The 8,779-nt window shown below is 38.0% G+C and overlaps 1 pseudogene; it reads left to right on the forward strand.

Annotated features, from left to right (window-relative positions):
- Positions 1-1,113: 1,113 nt before the first annotated feature.
- LOC131990122 (zinc finger protein 883-like) lies at positions 1,114-7,329 on the forward strand (annotated as a pseudogene).
- The last annotated feature ends 1,450 nt before the right edge of the window (positions 7,330-8,779 follow it).

Below are 8,779 nucleotides of genomic sequence, written 5' to 3' on the forward strand. Positions count from 1 at the left end.
TTATGACCTCTTTGAATCTGGCACCCAACACATAGCACACTACAAAAAAACTAAAACTAACACTAAAACTAATAAAAACTAAACTAAAACTAGCAACCTCACTCTATAAACTAACTAAAACTAAATGAATTTGAAAACAAAAAATCAAAACGAAATTAAAACTAAAGGCAGCTGAATTCTGGACAATCTGGAGTCTATGAATGGATTTTTGCTTCAGGCAGGTAAAAAGGCTGTTGCAGTAATCCAAGCGTGATGAGATAAAAGCATGTAAAATGGTCTCTGTGTCTTTAAAAGTTAGCATAGATCGTGTTTTAGAAATATTTCGAAGGTGATATTATTATATATTATATTTGGATAATATATTAGGCTTTAAATTAGTATTGAAATAAAAGTTTCGAAATAAAGTAATAATAATGATGATCATGATAATTAAGGAATGTAGAAACACTTTTACATTAGAGTTAACCCTCTGGATCCACCAAAAGCGCCGGAGCACGACTTCTTCATGACGTCAGAACCTAAAAACGTTCAGCAGCATGTTTCCCTGCTGTCAGCTGAACTCTAAAGTTTTGGCTTTTCCACAAGTTTCCATGTCCAATTTAATGCATCAACACTTTTTCAGCAATGGTAAAAAAAACACCTCAACCAAGTGTAAAGTGTTACTTTCCCTTTTTTGTAGATATTTTCAAATTCTGCAGTGTACATTCAGGATTTTGTTATTGATATTGATAAGCTTTTTTTTGTGATTTTTGTGTATTTTTATGTTTTTATACATGTTTTTATTTTCTTTCATTTTTTTTGTGTTTCTTGTAAAAAAACAAAAACATACGTGTTTTCGGTGTGTTTTGTGTCTTTTCATGTCTTTTGTAAAAAAATAAAAAATGAAGTATATTTGTGTGGGTTTTTTTGGTGTATTTATTTGTTTTTTGTGTGTGTTTTTGTGTGTTTTCAAAATGTTGATCCAGTAAGTCAAAATGAAATAATGACCAGGTCATATAGGTGAGGTTGTGCTGAAAAAAATTGCCAAAAATAGTGTGAAAACAGCCCCAAACTCCAAAGAGTTAAAATAACATTAAATATAAATAGCTTGCTCTGATTGGATGATCAGCGTTCATGGCTCAGCCAATGAGAAGCGGCGGGGGGCGGGGCATAGAGACGCAACACAACAGAGTCCTCTTCAAACGGAAACCAGGACCAGGACCGGCAGCACACAGCGGAATGGAGCAGAACCAGGACCCGGAGGACTCCAGTAGACCAGCAGCAGGCTCTGATAGCACCGATGTTCAGGTCAGACTTTATTCTGTTGTCTCCGTGTTTTCTGGCTTCATGTACAAATGAGTGGGACACATTAAATACTTTGTTTTCCGCGATATTTTCCCACCGCTTCTTTGTGTATTCGGGAGGGGGAGGGGGGTCTCTGTTCTGATCAGATTCAGATCAATCAGCTCTAAAAAGCTCCAGCTTTAGTTTCTTTTCCGTTAAATCAAAAGTAGTTTATTGAGCTTCTCCTTCTCTGTGTAACTTTATCAGAATCAGACTCTTCTCTGCTCCCTGCAGATAAAAACAAGTACTAACGGCTGCGGCCGGTGTTACATCCCTACTGGTTTCCACACCAACTGGTTTCCGTACGCGTGCGTGCGTCAACATCAGCAGCTGTGGCCACCCTCTGTCAGCAGATTCGTCACATATTTATAAACATAATACCTGGCGTTTTACGAGTCGCATCACCTATCTACTGGGGGGAACATCGTTTAATAAGTGAACACTACATCACAGCTGCCTATAAAAAAAAGAAATGTATGAAAATAAAATGTTTGAGAGATCGCTAAGAGCTGGATTCGAACTCACCTAAGCAAAATTAAATAGCACATTATCCATCAGCTATACAGGTTGAGCCATTCGTCTTCTTTTGGTCTCCGTGACTTCAATTATCTATCCTTCAAGTTGCTTACGTCAGTGTCCAGGTAACATTTTGTTTCGGCCCGATCTAAACCAACTGGTTTCCTTGAGCTGAACATAAACAAATACCGAACGTATTTATCACGTTTCTCCCTCTCTCTCTCTCACTGCCCGTGTCTCGACCGAGGCCATGTCATATTAACCACTTTATGAACCCCACATGAAACATATTGTGACAAATAAATACTTTTAAAAAGTGACGATCTAATTCAGACAATACTTCTCTGGTCAAAATACTCGAACTTGTGTATGTCCATGCTTTTCAAATGCACAATGTCCACGCACACGTCTTGTAATTATGTTCCGACTGTACATCATAATCCGGATGGAGCAGAAAGTAGCTAATCAACATTTAGCACGGAAAACGAGTTTAAAAGATAGATTCGAACTCGCCACAGAAAAAAATAAAAAGCTTGCGAGACTGACGCTACACGGTGTAAGCCACTTGGGCTCCTCAATATTTCTGAGCTTCAATTATATATTCATGAAATTGCCTACCTCAGTGTCCAGGTAACATTTTGTTTTGGCTCGACCTAAAACAACTGGTTACCTTGAGCTGAACAGAGAAAATTACCGAACATATTTATCAAGTTCCTCCCTCGCTCACTCACTGCCCCTGTCTTGACCGAGGCTACTGTCCAATTAACCACTTTATGAGCCACATATGAAACATATTGTGGCATATAAATACTTTTAAAAGTGAAGATCTAACTAGCCAATTTTAAAAGTAATACTTTTAAATACTTTTAAAAGTGAAGATCTAACTAGCCAATTTTAAAAGTAATACTTTTAAATACTTTTAAAAGTATTTATATGCCACAATATGTTTCATACACGGGCAGTGAGAGAGAGAGAGGGAGAAACGTGATAAATACGTTCGGTATTTGTTTATGTTCAGCTCAAGGAAACCAGTTGGTTTAGATCGGGCCGAAACAAAATGTTACCTGGACACTGACGTAAGCAACTTGAAGGATACATACTTGAAGTCACGACGACCAAAAGAAGACAAATGGCTCAACCTGTATAGCTGATGGATAATGTGCTATTTAATTTTGCTTAGGTGAGTTCGAATCCAGCTCTTAGCGATCTCTCAAACATTTTATTTTCATACATTTCTTTTTTTTATAGGCAGCTGTGATGTAGTGTTCACTTATTAAACGATGTTCCCCCCAGTAGATAGGTGATGCGACTCGTAAAACGCCAGGTATTATGTTTATAAATATGTGACGAATCTGCTGACAGAGGGTGGCCACAGCTGCTGATGTTGACGCACGCACGCGTACGGAAACCAGTTGGTGTGGAAACCAGTAGGGATGTAACACCGGCTTCAATACTAACGTGTGCGGCGGGAGGCGGGGCTTGACTGGCTGGCCGGTCAAGCCCCGCCCATGACAGTACGTCACACGCCAAGCTCTGCCTAGAGTGCTCTACGTCATCGTGGTTAGTTCAGGGACAGTCGGGATTTCGGAAACTCGGTAGAAACAGAGCCTGGATGGAGTATTTTTCCCTACTGCTGTACATTTACTAAACGACTATTTGACTGAAGATTGATCTAAAGTTTTAATAAAACTTTAGTGAACATAAAAACTGTCTTTGCAATGTCTTTTGCAGCGACATTTTGTGTTTTTTGCTATGAATAAATAGGTTCGTCATTGTTTATGTCATTAACGGAAACCTGAAAACAGCAAAACCAGGAGACTGTACTGTCCCCCTTCCTCTTCACCACATACACTGCTGACTTTCAGTACTGCACTGAGTCGTGTCATCTGCAGAAGTTCTCTGATGACACGGCCATTGTGGGGTGTGTTGAGGGAGGGGGGGAGGCTGAGTACAGGGACCTGGTGGACCGCTTTGTGAAGTGGTGTGGGGAGAACCACCTGCAGCTGAACGTGAGGAAGACGAAGGAGATGGTGTTGGACTTCAGGAGGAATAAGCCCCGCCCTCTCCTGTCAGCATCGGTGGGACAGATGTGGAGATGGTACCCTCATACAAGTACCTGGGGGTCACTCTGGACAATAAACTGGACTGGTCCACCAACACTGAGGCCGTCTACAAGAAGGGCCTGAGCCGGCTTTACTTCCTGAGGAGGCTCAGGTCCTTCAATGTCTGCAACAAAATGCTGCAGATGTTCTATCAGTCTGTTGTGGCGAGCACCATCTTCTTTGCTGTGGTGTCCTGGGGGGGAGGGGCATCAAAGCAAAGGACGCCAACAGACTGAAGAAACTGATCAGGAAGGCGGAGTCTGTTGTTGGCTCCAAGCTTGTCACCCTGGAGGAGGTGGTGGAGGAGGTGGTGGAGGAGGTGGTGGAGGACAGGATGCTGGCAAAACTGCTGGCAGTCATGGACAATCCCTCCCACCCCTCCACAAAACACTGGACAAGCTACAGAGCAGCTTCAGCCACAGACTCATCCAACCTGCTGCTCCAAGGAACCAGACAGGAAGTCCTTCCTTCCTTCTGCAATAAGACTTTATAACTCATCTACCTCTGCCAGAACCCACATTACTGACATGCACTAAAATCTATGCACTAAAACTATGCACCACACTTTGCTATGTTATTAATATTATTACTATTATTATTATTATATATACTGTTGCTGCCATTACTATTATTACTATATACTGTAATATACTACTATTATTATTATACCCGCCTTATTTATTATTATTATTATATATTATATTATTTTACTTGTAATTACTTTATTTATATTTTTCATTTATTTTTATATTGTTTATCTATTATTACATATTATATTATATATATTATATACTGTACTATTATTATTATTATATACCGTCTAGTCACTATAGCATTGTTGCATCATATCACCAGTTTAATTATTACCATCATCTTGCCAACCATCCTACCAACTGATGTTCTTTTTTAACTTCTTAAGTGTCCTTGTTCTATTCTGTGCTTTGTTTTCTATTGTTGTTTTTATTTATGCTACCTCAGTATTTTATTCTATTTTATTTTATTGTACTTGAATACCGGACTGCTGTGACAACCGAATTTCCCTTCGGGGATGAATAAAGTAATCTATCTATCTATCTATCTATCTATCTATCTATCTATCTATCTATCTATCTATCTATCTATCTATCTATCTATCTATCTATCTATCTATCTATCTATCTATCTATCTATCTATCTATCTATCTATCTATCTATCTATCTATCTATCTATCTATCTATCTATCAAAATGCAGCGAAGTGAGTGATTATTTTATAGGCTACATAAATGATCATGTAGGCATCATCAATCAGCAGACTGTACAACAATCAAAGAAAGCATTATATAATTGTCATATCTTCCAATGATGTAGGTCTGCATCAGTCTAAAAAACATACCTTGGAAAACTTTTTTAACCACTTCTCACCTATACAGCGTCATGTCCTGTATTGATGTGTCATAGCCTTTGTTACTGTATGTGCCTGTTTGTGTGGAGTGTATTTTGGGACTTGTCCAGGTAATCAAGTCCAGTGGATCTCAGTTGACTGGTTAAGTAAGTAAAAAAGTGCAACCCTTTTCATGGAATATCATAATGATAGATGATTGAAAAAAGCCAGTGATAGCAAATAATGCAAATAATTAACAAAAGAAATGTTTCTACTATTTCGCAACAATGAACACACTTCAGATCAAACTATGAAATCTGTTAGCAGTAGGTCAGGCTAAATAAATACACACACATATATAATATGGGTACAGCATTCATGCAGACCAAGCTATTTTTATATATATATATATATATATATATGTACATAAACTTCCTATTTCAAAGTATACAGCTTCAAATTATATCAATGAATAAGTGTATGGAATTAGTTATTACCTCATCAAAAGTGGTGTTTTATTTCTAGAAGTGAGAAAGAGAAAAAAGCAGAATTTGAGACGATTATGACGATGGCCAACAATTCACTCTGCCACTGCTATAACAAACACATTTTCTGTGTGGAGTCTAACCCTGCAGGTGGTAACACCTGTTCACTCTTGAACATTAAAGGTTATGTTGTACAGACATGCTCTAAATATTATTTATGGTTATAAATCGCTTACTCCACCATGGCATCTCACCACCGTGTCTCTCTTTCTGTCTGTCTGTTGAAACAGGAAGGAAGAGAGAGACTCAAACGGCACCACTGTCAGCTCTGTGACAAAACCTACTCAACAGCTGGAGGTTTAAAGGTTCATCTCCGCATCCATACTGGAGAGAGACCATACAGCTGTGACCAATGTGGGAAAACTTTCAATGAAAAACAGAACCTGAGAAAACATCAACGCATCCATACTGGAGAGAAACCTTACAGCTGTGACCAGTGTGGGAATGCTTTCAGTCGACTACATAGCTTGAGAGATCATCAACGCATCCATACTGGAGAGAAACGTTACAGCTGTGACCATTGTGGGAATGCTTTCAGTCTACTACAGCACCTGAGACGTCATCAACGCATCCACACTGGAGAGAAACCGTACTGGTGTGACCAATGTGGGAAAACCTTTTCTAGGAGTTCTCACCTTGAAAGACATCAACGCATCCATACTGGAGAGAAACCTTACAGCTGTGACCAATGTGGAAAATCTTTTTCTCATAGTTTTAGCTTTGAAGTCCACCGACGCATTCACTCTGGAGAGAAGCCGTACTGGTGTGACCAATGTGGGGAAACCTTTTCTGTGAGTTCTAACCTTAAAACTCACCAACGGGTTCACACTGGAGAGAAGCCGTACTGGTGTGACCAATGTGGGAAAACCTTTTCTCAGAGTTCTCACCTTAAAACTCACCAACGGGTTCACACTGGAGAGAAGCCGTACTGGTGTGACCAATGTGGGAAAACCTTTTCTCAGAGTTCTCACCTTAAAACTCACCAACAGGTTCACACTGGAGAGAAACCCTAGTGATGAGACTAAGGCAGGAAAACTTTTTCTCTGAGTGGTAGGTGTTTTTAGAAAAAATAAACGTTGTTAGAGCATTATTAGTAGCCTTTTTTCTTTTTAATATCCACATCATAAGACTGTTTTAAGCCTTCAATGAAAACAGATTGCTCATTGTGCTGTCTGATTAAAGTTCCTGGTGTTGGTCTGTTCTCTTAAAGCCTCCTGCGACTCCCTCACTGTCACAGGTAGGAAACTCTTTGGGATAGGCTCAATGTTTTATGTGAAACTTTTGATGTTGAACTGAACATTTTAACAGTTGAATTAAACGGAAAATGTCCAGCTGGAAACCACATCATCCCTCAAATTGTTCTTTGTCCTGAATTAATGAACCAAGAGAGGAGAACAAACAGCAGCTCATGCATGTCTAAAGCATTATTTGTGTGTTTTTATACCAATATTCTCATGTACCGGTTAAAAATAAAATGAAGTCTCATTAACACGTTGAATTATGTTTTTATATCAATTTTCTCCCAACTCTGCCTCACACCATCATCTTGCAGCTGAAAGAATAGGCTGAAATGATCAAACATGCCAAGAAATATATCTAAAAACACATTAATTTAATGGAATACATTGAAAAAACACAGTCTGCACACTAAATAATGCTTCTATATACTGAATTTAATAATCACACAGTGACATTTGGAGCATGAAGCTCAATAAACCTGATTTTTTTAGATGTTTATTTTCTCCTAGAAAATGAGCAGAACCCACCGTTTTTCATTTAGTGAAACAGCTGAACCCTGATCTAGTTCTGACTGGTTTAGTGGAAAGGTTCAGTATGAGGACACGATGTGCTCTCTTGACCTGCAGCTCAATAGAGGAAGGGAGCCTTAAATGTTTGTTGAACAGCTCTTCTGCAAAGTCACTGAAGTTTTAACAAATAATAGTTTTAACACAGTTACAGCTAAGCTAAGCTAAATGACCCTATCCTTCACTAGTGTGTCTATCTCTGAATGCAGCAGTGTAACATGTGGCTGTTGTGACAATATGTGTAAAACATGTTCTCTGTCTTCAAAAAAAAGTCAATTTATATATTTTCCACTTACTACGTATAAATGATTATTTTTGTCAAATTTTGTATCTCAAAATATGGTGTTTTTTTTGTCATTTATGAAAAAGCCACCCTACTACATGTATCAACAGACTTTAATAAAGACATTTTTAGAATTTTTAGGCATTTTAAATTTTTACCATTTTTGACAAAAAAGGTATGACTTTTTTGTTTTTGTGCAACTTCTAGACGTCCCATTTTCTGTCATTTCTGTGCAAAGTATACCCTAATATATATCAACAGACTATAATGAAGTCATTTTTAGGCATCTCAAAATTTGACTTCTTATGACAGATTACTACATACTATAGTATTCATTATTTTTCTTCCCCAAATTTTGACATCCCATAAAATGGAGTTTCTCTGTCATTTCTTGCCATATTATGCTTTAATATGTATCAACAGGTTATATATATTTATGTCTCATATCTATTTGCAGAGAGACGCACTTTGTCCCTCCAAGTGTTGATCCATGTTTGGTTAGTCAGTGCAGATGTGAACATCTGTATCGATCCAGACATATAAACAGGTTTTCCAGCAGTAATGCAAACACTGCTGACGTGGAGAATTTCACTCAAAAGTACTGAAGTTACAGAGTTCATATATATTTCTATATATAGAAGAAAATGACAGGAAACCAAATACAAATCAACACATTGATTGGATTTTTTTCATGTTAAATATCAACCGCGAAAGTAACTATCGTTGAATTTAAAATGTAGTGGATTACAAGTATAAAGTGACATATAAAGGAAATATTCAAGTAAAGTAAAACTACCTTAATATTGTAGTGAAGTACAGTTCTTGAGTAAATGTAATAAGTTA

This window comes from Centropristis striata, chromosome 17 (assembly GCF_030273125.1).
Source record: "Centropristis striata isolate RG_2023a ecotype Rhode Island chromosome 17, C.striata_1.0, whole genome shotgun sequence".
Taxonomy (NCBI): Eukaryota; Metazoa; Chordata; class Actinopteri; order Perciformes; family Serranidae; genus Centropristis; species Centropristis striata.